General features: G+C 48.1%; 1 long non-coding RNA gene across 1 annotated transcript; it reads right to left on the bottom strand.

Moving 5' to 3' along the window:
• Window positions 1-370: 370 nt before the first annotated feature.
• Window positions 371-12,796, bottom strand: LOC132654296 (uncharacterized). Its single transcript, XR_009591962.1, has 4 exons — window positions 12,432-12,796; window positions 9,076-9,459; window positions 5,079-5,124; window positions 371-1,874 (listed from the first exon to the last, which is right to left on the bottom strand). It is a non-coding gene; the product is annotated as an uncharacterized LOC132654296 (long non-coding RNA).
• Window positions 12,797-16,848: the final 4,052 nt, after the last annotated feature.

Raw genomic sequence — 16,848 nt, 5'->3', positions numbered from 1 at the left:
CTTGCTGGGTTTAAGGTTACTCTTCCTTAAACCTTGCATTTCTAATTTTGTAGCATTGTGTCTTCTAGGATGTGTAACAAGTTCAAACTAAACTCCTTGTGACTCCCTATGATGGCAACCAACCCTTGCAAGAGAAAAGCCAAGGCCTCCCTTCTCCACCCAGCAGGTGGAGAATTCTGTGGCCACCTCCTAAGCAGAGACCGCACCCTCATCAACATGAAAGTAGTTACAGAAAACTGATGGACCATCACCTTTCTGCTCCCCCAGAAGATTTTTAGGACCATGGCTCTCAGAGTAGAGAATGCAGAAAGTTAACTCCAGACTAACATATGAAAGAAATCTAAATAATTATCTTTATACATGGACAGGGAGCTACATAAAGAAAATAACAAAAGGAGGGGATGAAATCTTGTGGGATACACAGGAAATATAGTTTCCAGTCTCCCGTCCCCTCCTACACCAGAGCACGAAATGCCTGTGCCCTCGGGGACAATTAGAATCCATGTTTCTTTTTCACTCATAGAGCCTCGGCAGCAAAGGTCAACACTAAGGAGCTCCTCTGAAGACCCAAGAACATCGCTGGGCAGCTAGCACAGCTGCTGATATATAAATCTGTCTCCTGTCCTCATTTTCTCTCCTCTTATGGGGATTCCCCAAAGCCTCAAATTCCACATCCCTCAGCTCCCACATCACAACAGGTACAACCTTCGACACCGAAACTGTTCCTCTGTTTGCTTTTTACTGGCCAACGAGTATTCCTAAACTTTAATGACCCAAATAACTAATTAAGGAAATAATTAAAAATAAAGGAAAGCCGGGCCTCCAAGAGTCAGCTGCTGGGACACCGCCTTCCAGAATATGAATAACCAGGGCCTGAAGTAAGGAAACAGCTTCTCACATGACCTCATTACAGGGCTGAACATTCCCAACCAAACAGAAAAAGAAGAAACAAAAGGCGGCTTCCCACTGCCCAGGAAGGTCCACACTGCACTGTTGAGCATTGTTCTTGATTCTTGCCGTAACTTATAGGAAAACCACAATGTCTGGAGTCCTTGATGTCCTGAAGATTAAGGAAATGGATGTTCTCAGATCCCTTGCAGCAGAAACCTACATGGGCGGCACCAACCTTGACTTCCTTATAGAGTCTCCACAGAGAGCAAAGTGATATCATCCGCATCGCATCATAAATCTGAAGACACTGCGAGAAGCTGCTGCTGCTTGCAGGCCCCTGCTGCTCTAGCCATTGGCGTTATTGAGACTCCTCCTGACCTCAGAGCCAGCTCCTCCTGCACATGAGCAGCTAGCTGTGCCCGAGTTCCGCTGTTCCTGGAGCCACTCAATTGCTGGCCGCTTCTTTCCTGGACCTTCACTAACCAGATCCAGCCAACCTCCAGAGAGCCACACCTTTGGATGATGAATGACCCCATGGCTGACCCCCGGGTCTCATATCAACCTGCCCACCGTGGCTCGGTGTCGCACAGCTTCTCCTCTGTGCTTTGCGGACACGCAACAGGGGAGGTCACTCGGTAGGTCCAATGTGGTGGATGACGTCTGGCCTAAGAAGTTCCACATATGCGTGGCATCCCTTCTCGTGACCATTCATGGAAGTTATGCCTGATATGCACATTTATAAAGATCAAAAAGCAAGCCACCGCCGAAAAGGGTGTAACCAAAGAGTGATTTCAAGACAAATGGATTGGCCGCTGCTTAGCCGGAGGAAGCAGACTGGTCTAAAGGCCGGCAGGGGTCCATCCAGCAGCTCCTACTGAAGACTTCAGTGCCCAGCCAGCCATTAAGGACTGGTCTGCAGCTCCCACTGATCAGGCCATGGGTTGGAAATGCCACAGAGTGGTCCTGAGCTGCTCTTCAAACATCTAAGCAAAACGGAAAGTAGGTGGATGGGAAATAAAATCTCTAATATTTTCTTGTTATTTAAAGGCAGCTTAGAAACTCCCCAGTCACTAACCTTCTTCCTTCTAAAGACACACAAGAAATAAAAACCTTTTTATCTTGTAATTTTAATTGTATTGTGTTTGGATTCACAGTTTCTGTGTAAGTGTTTGTGTGTTATTTTATGTTAAGACAACATGGAACAAAAACTCAATCTGCCCCTAAATTTCCCCAAAATAACTGATTCCCCAAAAGCCATTAGATTCCTCTTTAAAATGTTTCTTTTGTATCTTGACCCATTCTTTCTGTTGCTGATGTTTTATTTTGTTTTCTGAGGCAAGGTTTCTCTGTGTAGCTTTGGCTGTCCTTGAACTCACTCTGTAGACCAGACTGGGCTTGAACTCAGAGATCCACCTGCCTCTCTCTCCCAAGTGCTGGGATTAAAAGCATGCATCACCACCACCCGGCTGACACATTCTTAATCTGTGGGGTTTTTTGGAGTTTTAAGCTTTTTTTTTTTTTTTTAATTGTGTGCATATGTGTGTTGGGGCTATCTTCTGCCAGTGTGAATGCAAATACCCACGAAAGTCAGAAGAGGGAGTTGGGAATTTGAGTTACAGGCCATTGTGAGCTGTGTACCATGAATACTGAGAACCGAACTCTGGTCCTTTGCAAGAGCAGTATGCAGTCTTAATGGCAGAGCCAACTCTCCACGATTTTTATCATTTAGCAACTCAAAGGTTCACACCTAAAACAGCCACAGAGGATGGCAGTCCTGAAGCGAGCATGACCCGGGCTTCCTGGTTCTCAGGCCTTCTGAGGTCATCTAGTATTGTGATCATTACTCTTGCCTCAGTCTTGTCTTCCTAATTCTGTAACATTTGTGTCTTCTGGGTTATATAACAACTTCAAACTAAACTCCCTGTAATTCGGGGATACCAATAAACTCCTACTCCTGAAAAGTCAACGTGGCCCTTGCTGGCCCCTTGCTTTGCCCTCAGACACAAAGATCTAGAAGCTTGAGTGAATGACCACAAACTGGAATCCTCAGCTGCAACGCCCGTTTCAACTCCCAATGCCAAAAATCAAATAAGGAAAAAGAAAAAATGTATTTTGACTTATAATTCAGAGGCGTCCTGTCTGTGAAATGTGTATCCTGTTGTTGCTGGGCCCCTGCACTCTGAGACAGAGTGCTGTGGTAAATGAGGGCATGACGGATCAGAAGTGTTCACCTCAGGGTGCCCAGGAAGCAAAAAGGAGAGGGTAGAGGACAAGATATACAGTACAAAGTCTCTCTCTCTCACACACACACATAGTCCGGTCACCTATTAACTCACCAATCCACCTAAGTTAGGGTGCTCATGAGCCAGTCACCTCTCAAAGCCCAGAAGTTAGAAGTCATGGAGGAACAATTAGAGATTCAGTCCTGATGAGAGTGTCAGCTGACATCTAGTGTCGTGTGGCTACTTTCTCCTCAATGAAATATTCTCTCCTGAGTCAAAGGCTTAGGAACCCAGGTGCCGTCCGTCCAAGAGTGGGCCTTTCAGTGAATCAGCTGCTCAAGAGCCAACCCAGGCTTCTACAAGCAACGTCAAAAAGTCCTCACTGGTTCCCCCAGGTAGATGAAAGTAGGAATGGTTTCTTTGGTCATTGTTGGTGGGGTGAATAGGTGTTTGTTCAAATACCCACTCCACACACCCCTACCCCCCCCCCACCTCCGCCAAGGTAACACAGGAAAATTGTACTGAGCACTTCATTAGCCAGCCACACTGTCCCTCATTAGCTGTCTTGCCCCGCCCCCACCCTCCACACCCCAGACCCACATAGCCCTTTCACGACCTGCTGTTCCCTCTGCCTCTAGAGCTCTTCTCCAGTTCTCCACCCCTCCCTATCCTCTGTTAAGGCTTTTCTCAGCTGGCACCTCCTCCATGCAACCTTGTCCAAGCCTCTTTGTTTCCACTGCTGCCTCTAGAGGCCCCACGGGAGCAGCTAGGCCTTCTGCTGTTTTCCCCTCCGCCTCCCCGTCCGGACTGTGAGCTCTTGAGGTCTGGGAAGGAACCTGTCATTGACCTTAGTGCCTACTCTTGCCTTTCCTATCCCTATCCACCTCTGGCTTCTGCCTCAGATGGCATGGAAGCCTTTTTCCTTTAACTGTCTAGTACTAGAACCCGAGCCAGGTTTGTAGTCAGTGGTTCTAGGGAAGGGATCTACCTTTGCTTCTTGTAGCTCCTGCCCTGAGCTGAAGGAAGCCCCAGCCAGATTTTCTGTAGCAGTTTTCACCTCAGCCTAGAAAGGCCACAGGGCTCTGCTCCTACTGCCCTGCCCATGACACATGGAGGTTCTGCTATCTCTGCTTATTCTATCCACACCAGGCATTCTGTCAAAGCGACTTTGATAGGGATCAGGGGACAGTGACTCATTCCTCCCGCCTTCCTGCCCATACTCATTCATTTACGAACTTGTATTGGGGGGGGACGCCCAGGACTGGAGATAGAGTATTGAACAAGCTTTGGAGACCCCTGGCTTCTTGCTGACCACGTCATCTCCACAATGACAGGACAGCAGGGAAGTGAGAAGGCCAAGGAGGCAGGAGTTGCAGCGAACAAAACCAAGGATGGAATACCAGCTGCAGAGGGCCCTTAGAAGCCAGCTCTCCCTCACTGTTCCAGAGAGCAGGGGGCTGGAGAGGGATGCCAGCCAGCCACAGAGAGCCATTGTGTCTCTCTGGGGCTGTGGTAACAAAGCACCACAGACTGGCTTGTTTAAAGAGAACTGTACTGTCTCAGGACTCTGGAGCCAAAGTCAGGGACCAGAGCGTGGGCAGGTACGTATGGGCAGAGTGTGTGGGCACAGTTGAATGCTCCTGTTGGCTGTGACAGGGCCAGGGCCAGGCTCTTCCTTCCTAGTGGCTGATTTCTTGGCCAGCAACCTCAGCAGTCTCGTCAGTGAAAACTCTCCAAGCTCGTACATCCTGTCCCCTAGGCTCATAGGCCTATGGGCATCATCAAATGTATGTAGCAGCTCAGCGTGTAGTGGAAGCTGAGGTAAGAGGATCAGCTATTCAGGCCCAGCCACCGCTACATGCTGATACCATCTCAGGAACAAAGTAAAATAAGATAAAAAAGGAGAGCAGCTATCTGAGCATTCACGGTCTGCCTCTGGTGTGTGGATAGAACGTAACGACCCACCTCACACTTCTGCGGCTTTCACTTCCCTGCCACGAAAGACTGAAACCTTAAAAAGAAGAGGGAGAAGAAAAACAAGAACCATGTTAACCATACAGTACAGCAGCATTGAGTGTCACTGCCTAGCTCCAGAGTTTTCCATCCTCCCAACCTGAAACTACGTATCTGTCCACAGACCCTCCTTCCCCCAAACCCCCACTCCCACCTCATACAGTCCCTTGGTCTCTGGTAAGCACTGTTATTTTATAGCATTTGACTCTTCCAGGCCCCACTTAGCTGGAAATGCCCAATACTTGTTCCTCTGTGGCTGGCCGTCTCTCGGCAATTTCAACGTCCGTGTGCAGGAGGTGTCTTTGTGTAAGGACAGTGATCTCGTGATGGTGGAGCCCCACCCCCCCACTTCAGTGTGACCACATCTTAACAAGCCGTTGCAACGTCAACAGCCTGATTTCCAGTTAGTCGGGACCACGGCTATGATTATGGGGGACACAGCTGAACCGTTTTACAGCCCCACTGGTAGACAACAGAAGGAAGGGTATATGAGTAAGTTTTTTGTTTGTTGGCTGTTACTAGCACCACCTCCAAATTGACCCTGCGAGCAGGGCTCATTTCCCTGACACAATTTTCCAACCCAGCTAACTCACGGCTCAGGACAGGAAGGGCAGGAATTGTTGGCAGACATGCCAGCGCCGCCTCTCTGAGACCTCCCGGTGCTACCCCGGAGGCTTCAGCGGGTCCTGCCTGGCCAGCAGGCAGCCACTCTGTCCTCTGAGGGGCACCAAGTACCCGTCCAACCACCCACCAGGGTCCAAGCTGCCTGGGCTGGGAGGTTTCCTCGGCAAGCCCTTCTGCCCATGTACTGAGCAACGCTTTTTATGTCCCACAAACAGGATTTAATGCTGTGGTACAGGCTTGGTTCTAGGCCCTGGAGAAAAAGAACAGCCTCTGCCCTAGAAGTTTTTATGGAAGTAGAAGGATTCATGTTAAAGAAAAAAAAATAAAATAATAAAATAAAAATGAAATGCACTGTGTGACAAATACTAGTAAGGGCAATTTGGGAATCAATTTTGGGAAGAAAATGCTTGGAAGCTCTGGGCTGAGCAGAGAGCCAAAGAAGGGAGAGAAGTAGCCATCGAGATGCTGGGAGAGAAGGATCTTGACTGAGGCCATGGCACTCACCAGACCAGTAAATACAGTCCAGAGTGTGTTGGGGGTGGGGGAGAAGGTACACCAAGCAAATTAGTGATGGCATCACAGATTCTAAGGACACTGGGTGTCACCCTGAGAAACAAAGAATAAAAAGAATGAAGAAGCTGGGTAGGGGGTATACCTGTAATCCCAGCACTCAGGGAGGCAGAGGCAGGTGGATGGATGTGAGTTCAAGGCCAGCCTGGTCTACAAAGCTGGTCCAGGACAGCCAAGGCTACACAGAGAAACCCTGTCTTAAAAAAAAAAAAAAAAAAAAAAAAACCAGGAGGAGGAGAAGGAGGAGGAGGAAGAGGAGGAAAAGGAGCCTGCCTAGTATGCTTCAGGCCCTGCATTCAGAAGAACGAGAATCGAATGCCCCCGGAACCTTATTCTGGGACCAGTCCCCAGGACGTACTCTGCTACCACTGAAATCCACACTAAAGATTCCTGAGTGAAGAAAGTGCTTCACAGTGGAGCCACTCCTGCTGAGACCTGATAGGATCAGAAGGAAGGAGAGGAAGACCTCCCCTATCAGTGGACTTGGGGGGAGGGCATGCGTGGAGAAGGGGGAGGAAGGGTGGAATTGGGAGGGGAGGAGGGAGGGGGCCACGGGAGGATACAAAGTGAATAAAGTATAATTAATTAAAATTAAAATAAAAAATGGAAAGAAAAAAAAAAGAAAGTGCTTCAGTGCCCAGTGTGAGACCTGAGTTCTGGTCTCAAAAACTCATATAACGCCAAAGACAGTAGCAGGCATCTCAAATCGCGGCGCTCCTACAGTGAGAGGGAGAGGGAGGTAGCGACAGGAGACTGAAAGCCTGCAGGAGGGTCAGCCTGGCTTATGGGCAGTGGACAACAGAAGGCCTTGTCCCCAGCAAGGTGGAAGGATCTACAAGGTTGTTCTCTGACATCTACATGCCTGTCGTGGTATGAGCACCTGTCCCCCATCTCTCTCTCTCTCTCTCTCTCTCTCTCTCTCTCTATATATATATATATATATATATATATATATATACCTGGTTAAAGAGAGAGACTTAGAACAGAGCTGGCTTAGAGATAGATAACTGTAAAGAAATGCATGGCTTTCACCTTTAAGAGCCGTTTTCTCAGCCGGGACTGGATTTAACATTTCCCAGCCACAGTGGAGGCGGGGTTCCTTGTTCGACTGTTCCTCTTTAAATTTAAGTTGAAAAGGAAGCTGCAGTTCCCTTTAGGTGAGCCATAGTGTCTCAGAACACAGGCTCCCACAGGCTCACGCCATGCCATAGACAGGAGAGAAGGTATGTGTGTGCACCACACATATTGGGGGGAGGGGAGTTGAGAGCATACCACCAACCCACTGGCCCCGGAGGCCAAAAAGCAAACACATCTCCCTCTTTCTAACTATGTACCCTTTGGGCTGGTACTCCTGGGACAGGTCCTCTGCTGTGAAGAAGGACAAGGGACAAGAGACAGAAAACACTTTAGAGTTTCAAGTGTGTGTGTGTGTGTGTAATGATAGCGGGGCGGGGGGATGAATACAGGTTGGTCAAGCAAGTCACAAAGGCAAAAGGGTGGCAGGAGAGATGTGGGCAGAGCCATGTAAAAGTTGTAGGGCGGGCACATTCCCGTGGCTCAAGGGCTGGGGACAACAACTTGAGGATCTGGCCAAGTTCATGCCAAAGAGGGGTGCTCGTGGGATGGAGCGGGGCCAGAGCTAAAAATACAATGATATTTCTGTGCCCGGCAAGAGCATTAGCGTCTGTGGGGTTTGTGTGGTGGGAAGAGTGGGGGGTGGAGGAGGGAGGAAGGAAGGCCAGCCCCAGGGAGGGGCTAAGAGTGAAGGCAGAACAGATTCCAGACTATCAAGGCAGGCCCAACCCAGAGGCTGACCCAGGTCTGTGCCCTGCACTGATGGAGCAGCAGGGAGGGTGGGGCATGCCCCTCCCCAACAGACAGGTACGGAGCCTAGAACCTAGAAGGTATGGCTGGAGGGGAACGGGAGGGATATGTTATTCGCAAGGCATTAGCTACACCTGAAGCTACGATGGTTCCACGGTGATCCTCATAGGTGTTTCATTGCTTTTCAAACAGATTATAGAAAGAGGGTTCAAAAAAGACTCAATCTTGGGGCCACCCACCAAGGAAGCAGCAGGGCTGGAACAGGGCCCCCAACCTCTGCCTCCCACAAGAGCAGGCTTACTTGGAGGTATCCCCAGAGGGCAGGACATGGCAAGCTTCCAGGCTGGGAGGGAAAGTTTCTGCTCAGCCTTCTACCCAGCAGTGAAACCGCCTACCACAAAGAGCAGGGCGTTTGCAAGTGCCGCCTCGTTGCAGATGTCAGAGCGACCCTGAAGGCCTGCACCACTTTGGGAGTCTACACTTCGAGCACAGAAACCTGGCAGGGTCCAGCCGTGCCCTTAAAATGCCCTTAGGAGCGGAGGGTCCTACTCCAGAAAGAAAGAAAGTGCATACCAGCCTCTTTCGGACACTGCCTACTCATGGAACAGTCCCTACAGTGAGCAGTCACTGTAAACCCCCAAGACACAGGACGGGGTCCCAGTCCTTACATTGCCAGCCAGTGCCTAGGCCAAAAAAAAAGAGAATCAAGAATACCAGACAAGGAGGAGGGTTGTGTAAGATCCAAGGGCTGATTCATAGGTAGTTTCCTGGATCCACAAGGAGTCACAAGAGAGGGCAGTGAGACCTGTGGAACTCAGAGAAAACTCAGAAATAGTCACTGCAGCTGTATACATAACAGTGTCAATCACCACGCTTTCTTGGGCATTTATTATGTACCTCTACACGCAGCGAAACGCTTGGTACGTGTTACCTGATTTAAGCTTCAGAGCAGCCTGGTGAAGCAACGGCTCTGTCCCTTTCCCCCTCTGCAGCTGGAACAGGCTCACACCGGTGACATAAGTTGTCCAAAATTGCACAAGCAGCAGCATGTGGGCCCATGTGGGCCAGGTCTGGATTCCAGCCCAGACCTGCCAGACTCCAGACCCCAGGCGTAACCACGAGGAACTAGCACTTCTGCAATCTCCCTGGTGACAGTGTGGGACCGGCAATGCAGAGCGTGCAGGTTTCACTGTTGCTGTGATGGAGTCCCACAGACCTAGCACCTGTACTTCGGTCTACTGCACTCGAGGTCAGACCTGACCTGTGGGTCTCAATGGAATGAGATGGATGGGCAGAGTTGCCTTCCTCTTCGAGTCTGCAGGAAAGAATCAACAAAGTCCCTTTTGCCATGCTGAATAACACTCCTCGGGTACCAGAAGATGTGCACATAATTGTGAATGGGCACGTGTATGCGCATGCATGCGTGTGTGCTCACGCGCACGCCTGCATATGTGTGTATAATATGTTTTCGTGTTTATATGTCACCAGTGAGGGAGAGAGTGCATACAGGTATGTACATGTGCTTGTAGAGGTCAGAAGTCAACACCAAGTGTCACGTGACTTTTTCTGGGGAGATGTGGACAAATACCTGGTCAGCCCAGATAGGGCACTGGCAACAACCAAAGAAACAATTTTGCCCCGCCCTAGTATAGCTCCGTGAACCAGAGAGTTTATTATTGTTGTTTAAGCGAGGGGTTCCTTTTAGGATGGTGGAAGACTCAAAGGCAGCCACATCTCAGAAAAGTCCACCTGCACATGAGTGATGACCCACAAAAGCTGCATCCCAGCAGCTGCTTGTATGACTTCCATGGAGCTCTAGATTGAAGAGTATCACCTTCCCAGACCTTGGTGCTTCTACAGCCTTTGGAAGGGGCTTTATAAATCTTGCTTCATGAACTTCCTGAGACTTGTGAGTTGTTTACTTCCTGGATCTTTTAAGTTTTACTTACTTCTTATGTCTTGAACCACCTTTCAGTATGTATTTCTATTTGGAAGAAACTGCCATAAATCACTAGTCTTTTACTTAATCTAGTGTTCGTTAATTGGCTAAGGCTGCCTGGCCAGTGAGCTCCAGGAATCTACTTGTCTCTACCTCACAGTGTTGGAGTTACAGATGTACTTAACCATGCTGGCTTTCATATGGTTGTTAAGGATCCAAACTCAGGTCCTGATGTTTGTGCAAGCAGGAACCTTACCTACTAATCAATCCATCTCCCCACCTCACCCCAGGAGAGGGACATTATTCTGCCGACTACATATAATAAAGAAGAAAAAGAAGCAAGATACAAACCATAGCAACATTCTTCCGAAGTTTAAAGTAAGGTGAGGGAAGTAATCGTACACATGACCATAATTGCTTGTTTTGTATGAAAAAATCAGTGTGGTTATTCATGTAAGGCTAGACTGATAGGTGACAGGAATGGATGGATAGGGTATTTTTTCTTCTTTTGGAAGAGTTCAAACACACAAAAGCAGAAAGACTCATAAAATAAGCCCCATATGTCCACTGACCAGCTCTAACAATTTTGTTCTTTTTTTCAATTAATTTATTTCTTTTATGTGCACTGGTATTCTGCCTGCATGTATGTCTGTGTGAGGTTATCAGATCCCGGAGTTACAGACAGTTGTGAGTTGCCGTGTGGGTGCTGGAAATTGAACCTGTATCCTCTGGAAGAGCAGCCAGTACCCTTAACAGCTGAGCCAACTCTCCAGCCCCCAGTTTTGTTCTTCTTATTTCATAAAATCTCTTCACTTTTTAGGAAGTGAGATGAAAACTCGAACCACCCCTGACCACACCTTGTCACTCAAACCATAGACATCTCAGTACGTACCTCTAAAACTTGAGACTTTCTTGGAAATGACAATGTCATCCTCATACATGGCAAAAATCATAAGGTTCATTAAAGCTGAAATGGTGGTACACATCTTTAATCCCAGCACTCCAGGTAGAGGCGGAGGCCAGCCTGGTCTACATAGCAAGTTCTAGGCCAATGAGATGCTGCTTCAAAAAAGAAAATGTTTACTAATATCAGCTAATGATTAATCAATGTTTAAGGTTCCCTAGCCAGGCCTGTAGTCACAATGCTCATGAGGGTAAGAGAGTAGGATTGCCTTCAAGATCAGCCTAAGCTACACAGAGAGACATCTCAAAAAATAAATTAATTAATTAAATAAAACTTACTTAATTTCCCCTACATACCTGAAAAAAGTTAACAATTGCTCCATCTGAATTGAGAGTCTAATGCCAATTGATTTTTAAATCTGTCTTATATATTAAGTTTCAAGAAGGAACTCATTTCTCTTTTTACTCTTTTTGCATCTTTATTTTTGAATTATGTGAACAAAACGTTATTTAAAAATTAAAATTAGTAGATACGAATCCAGAGCCAAACAGAGTTAGTCTCCCAATTGGCCCCAAAGGGTAGTGAAGGAAGGATGGCCTCCAGCAGTAGAAATTCCAGGGTGAAAACTACAGAGAATGGGGAAGAAGAGACACCCAGAAAAGCCTCAGGTGGAGGCCAAATCAGGGCACCCAGGGCTCTGGCATTCTGTTTTTGCTTGGCAAAAGTGGATGGAAAAGTGGGGACGCTGCCAGCATTGACACATCCTGCCCAAGTATCTGGAGGAGAATCCCCAAAGTAAAGGCTGCTAGGATCCATCTAAATGGTGTGCAGGACAGGAAGAGACTCACACACTGCCAAATAGAGCTGTGAAACCCTCCTAGATGCAGGGTCAAAGCACCTGGGACTAGACAACAGAAGACACTGGAGATGGACAAAGCACAAAGACAGAGGAGCAGGCCGAGGCTGGCTTATAGCTCTGCCAACAGCTCAGCGCTGTCCCTGTGAAAGCCATTGTAAACATGGTCCCTTGGGTGACATGGCTGGAGAGAGAATGAGAAGTGATCATAAATTAGTGTTTGCTAGTTCAGATGTTCTTGAGGTTCATGTGTTGGGAGTTTGGTCTCCTGGGATAGAGGATTCCTAGGTGGGGCCTACCAAAAGGTCCTTGGGCCAATGGGGAGTGTGCCTTTGAGAAGGTTGAATGGAGCCAGGTAGGGGTAGCAGACGCCTTTAATACCAGCCAAGGCAGGCAGATCTCTGTAAATTCTAGGCCAGCCTGCCTGGTCTACAGAGTGAGCTCCAAGACCCCCAGGGCTACACCGGGAAATCCTGTCTCAAAAAAACAAAAATGAAGTAGAAGGAGGAGGTAAGAAGGAAGGAAGGAAGAAAGAAAGGAAAGAAGAAAGGAGGAGGGAGAAAAGGTTAAACGGACTTCTTGAAGGACCTTAGTGAGCTGAGCCTGGTCCTGTCTGTTCTCTCAGCTTTCTGCCAGCCATGCCTTCCTTCCCTGCTCCTGCCATCCAATCCTCCAGCGCAGAGTTAGCCCGAGAAGCACCTGCTGTGTGGAAGAGGAAAATGTACAAAACTGAGAAAGTAACACAGCTTACAAGGCTTCACCCCACAGTTGCACAGGCTCTGCTGGAAGGAAGGAGAGCGACTTCTGCAGGGAGCTGCCTGCAGCTCACACAGCTCCAGTTACACGGCTTCCAGACAGCGGTCACCCATGCTGTCCTGTCTTCCAGTCACCCCTGCTCCTGTAAGTAACCCCAACAAACTCCCTGCTTCGCCAAGCTCAACTTGGGGAGGATGTTTCTTTGTTGCCAGAGCCCAAACAGGTCACACAACAGGATCCCAAACTGTGTGGTAAGAAAAAAAAAATGTTTTCTTCATGAACAATGTCCTGGTTGGCCTTTTTGGCAACTTGACACAAGCTAGGGTTGCCTGGAAAAAGAAGCTCAATTGAAAAAAAAAGAAAAAAATTTTAAAAAAAGCCCCCCAGAAGGAGAAAAGGGAAGGAGGAAGTGTGGCTTCTGGTTATTCAAGATCAGTCTGCTGTGGGTCCCCACATCCCTGCCGCCCTTTTCTCCACTAATTCTTCCCTCGCTATTTTGCAATCCAGTTGGGTGGTAGACTCCTTTTAAGCAGGAGATGGAGCCCGCCTGTGCCTGTAACCCCACGGGGCCTGGCACTGGCTCATCATGAGGAAGATGCATGATGAGCAGGAATCAACACGCCAGGTCGAGATGCTCAGGAGACAGAACTAGCTCTTCAAAGAGAAAAGGTGTTCCTCTTGCCAAAAGTCCGGGACTCTAAGGCTCGAGGCCATTTATCATGTTGTAATGCTCAATCACCACACCTTAGCCTGAGACTCAGATTCACAGTTAAGTTCAGGCTCAAGAGTTAAGAGCACTTGCTGCTCTTCTAGAGGACCCAAGTTCAAATCCCAGCACCTAGATCAGATGGCTCTTGAGCACCTATATCTCTGGCTGCAGAGAATCCAGTGCCGTATTCTGGCCCCTGTCAGCACTCACACACATGGAAGATGACACAGATGTGCATAAATAAAATAAAAGTCAAGCTTAAAGTGTCTTTTCTGAGTGTGTTTCCAGTTTACAAAGCACTTCCACACCCAAGGGTTCATTTGGTTCTCAGTGATTACAGAGGGCTATGAGCCTACTTTATGGATGAGGAAACAGAGTCTCTGAAAACCAAAGCAATTTGCCTAGGTTGTCATAGCAACCAGGGGAATGCTGTGGAGTTTGGGCCTGTGACTGCTAATATTTTCCTTCTCTGCCTTCCTGTGAAAGAAAGAACACACACACACACACACACACATACACACACACACGAGAAAGAGAGAGAGGAAGTACCGTCCAGAAGAGCAGCTGCCATGAATTGAAGAGACGCTGCCACTGCTACCTGTGGGCACCATTGCCCACCCCTGAGACGAGGGCAGGCCCACCAGCATCCCCACCCACCTGCCTACCCACCTTGCATGGTACAGAAAGAGCAGTAATCTCCCTGCTGTGTGGAAGGAGAGGCTCAGGAGCGACAGACAAAAGGTAAAACCAATACGCAAACTCACATGAAAGTCAGCCTGTCTGCGGGCACCCTCAGGATAGCACAATTCCAGGTTGCCACCTGTATATAGTCCCTTCACTCATCCTGTACAATCAAAGGACCAAAACAGCGAAGACAGCAGGTCCAGGTAAACCCAGATACACCACAGGCTGAGCTAGCAAACTGTTTGAGCCCTGGAATGCTGGAGCAGCATGAGCTACAGCAGTGAGACCTTGTTTTAATCCATCAATAAGTTTAGGCACCAAGTAGCGCTAACAGTAACGCATCCGCTCACCCCAGAAACAGCCTCTTAGCCCGAGGCACTGGGGCTGGGCCGCCGGAGTTCATGCTAATCCAGACTCACCACTCCCTCAGAGGTTGGTAAATCTCTGAGACTTGTTTTCTTTGCTTATAGGTGACGGCAAGACCTCAGCCTCAGAGGGCACTTACTATTAAATGAGCTCCTCGGGATCAGTGAGAATCTCGCCTAAAGTGTAATAGACACCCACTCACGTTTAGGTCTAGAGGCTTGCTTTCTGCATTCAGGAACTGTCTACGAACAGCAACTGGGAACCAAGGTTGAGAGGGTTTGTTTATTTTGTAAATGCACAAGGCATGACATTACAGGCCAGGCAGAATCTTTTAAGAGTCTAATGGATAATTAAAATGAAACAAGAAGCTGGGCATGAAGGCTCATGCTTGTAAATCTAATATTTGTAAGACCGAGGCTGTGGGTTCTGGACTAGCCTGGGCTTCATACTAAGTTCCAGGTCAATGTGGACTAAAGGTAAGATCTGTCTTAAAAATTTAATCAAAGGCTGGTCATGGTGGCACACTCCTTTAATCCCAGCACTTGAGAAGCAGAGGCAGGCGGAACTCCATGAGTCTAAGGCCAGCCTGGTCTACAAGTGGGTTTCAGGCCAGCCAAGACTATGTACCCTGTTTAAAATAAATAAATAAATAACAAATAGACTAAACAGAAATCACTGCAAGAATATGCTACGGGAGTGAACATGAGCAGCCTTTGATGACTAGGGATGCTGGGACAGTAAGGGCTGAGCTAGCCTCAGAGAGAGCTAGGCTGAAACGCAGAAGGACCAGGAACTGGGGCTGAGGACGAAAGTGAGGAACCCAGACACGGGGGTGCATGTGACATCATGAAAGAGCAAGCAGAACAGCAGACAGTGCTGCAGAAGGGAGAGCAAAAGGCTTTTCTGCCAATCTCAGTCCAGGACATTAGTTCTTGTACAGTCGATATTTACTATATGGCTACTTTGTGTTTGGCCTGATACCAAGAGTGGTCAAGACTTTCCAAGTTTATAGAGTTTACCTTTGAGCTAGACTAGTTGGGTAGATAATAATGCACACTCTAAAACATCTCTCCATCCTATGAGAAGGTAGTAGTGTTCCAGAAAAAATTACTCAGAGGTAGTACCGGGTAAGGGAACTGGGACGTCTTCGAATGGGAAAAATGAGCAAGAAAGGATGAAACAAGTGTCAGGTGATGGTGGCGCACGCCTTTGATCCCAGCACTCAGGAGGCAGAGGCAGGTGGATCTCTGAGTTTGAGGCCAGCCTGGTCTACAAAGTGAGTTCCAGAGCAGCCAGCCAGAGCTGTTACACAGAGAAACACTGTCCTGAAAAGAAAGAGAGAGAGAGAGAGAGAGAGAGAGAGAGAGAGAGGAAGAGCAAAGAAAAACAAGCTTCTGGATTATAAGTAGTATATTAGACATTGGTTTCTTCCAAACACCTTATCTTTCTCTCTCTCTCTCTCTCTCTCTCTCTCTCTCTCTCTCTCTCTCTCTCTCTCACACACACACACACACACACACACACACACACACCTTCTAAAGAGGACATCCTGAGAAATACCATTTGTCTTTCTGGACAAGAGGAAGGAGCAGAGGGGGATGCAAATTGGAACGCCCAGCTATAGCTAAATTGCTCTACAGAGGACATTCACAGGTAATGAGGATCAGGAGGCTGACCGAGGCTGGGCATGGGGCCAGGAGACAAGGCTGTCTGCCACGAAGTGGGATTTTGAAGACAGAGATACTTGAAAGCGATTTTTGTAACTTGTGTGTGTGTCACATGTTTGGGGCAAACGCACAGGGGTGAAGGTGAGTGTGGAATGTGAAGGTGCTTAAGAAGCAAATGGAGCCAGAGATTGCTGTCAGCGGTTTCCCTCCTCAATCATTCTCCACCTGTTATATTGAGGTAGGTTTTTACATTTGAACCTGTGCATTTTTTTGTTGGTTTGGGTTTTGATAGTTTGGGAGGTTGGTTGGTTGGTTGGTTGGTTGGTTGGTTGAGATGGGAGGGGGAGGGGGGTTCACCTTGTGGCCTTGACTACCCAGGAATTCCCTTTGTAGGCAAGGGTGGCCTTGAACTCACAAATGGTCACCTACCTCTACCTTCCAAGTACTGGGCCTGAAGCCGTGCTCCACCACCACTGTCCTCCACATACTAAGATTACAGGTCAGCCCAAGAAGCATTTAACTGGCTGCTAGGGACTCAAACCCTGGTCCTCCACAGTTGTATGACAACTTTTACCCACTGAGCCATCTCCCCAGCTCCTAATCTCTGTATGAAACAGTCATCCAGGGCTGCCAAGATCTCCAGCTTCATGGACTGAGCAGCTACCAAGTCTTCAGACCTTCCAGTGTAAAGAAAGCCTCTGTTGGATGAACTATCCGAATCACACTGGGTAAGCCAGTCTAATTAACCCCTCTTTAGTGAATATTCAATCTATAGCATCTCTTCCTCTCAAGAGCTCCCACTACTACAGTTCTTCACCGGGTA

The sequence above is a fragment of the Meriones unguiculatus genome, chromosome 5 (assembly GCF_030254825.1).
Source record: "Meriones unguiculatus strain TT.TT164.6M chromosome 5, Bangor_MerUng_6.1, whole genome shotgun sequence".
Classification (NCBI taxonomy): domain Eukaryota; kingdom Metazoa; phylum Chordata; class Mammalia; order Rodentia; family Muridae; genus Meriones; species Meriones unguiculatus.
This window is presented reverse-complemented; position numbering and strand designations above follow the sequence as displayed.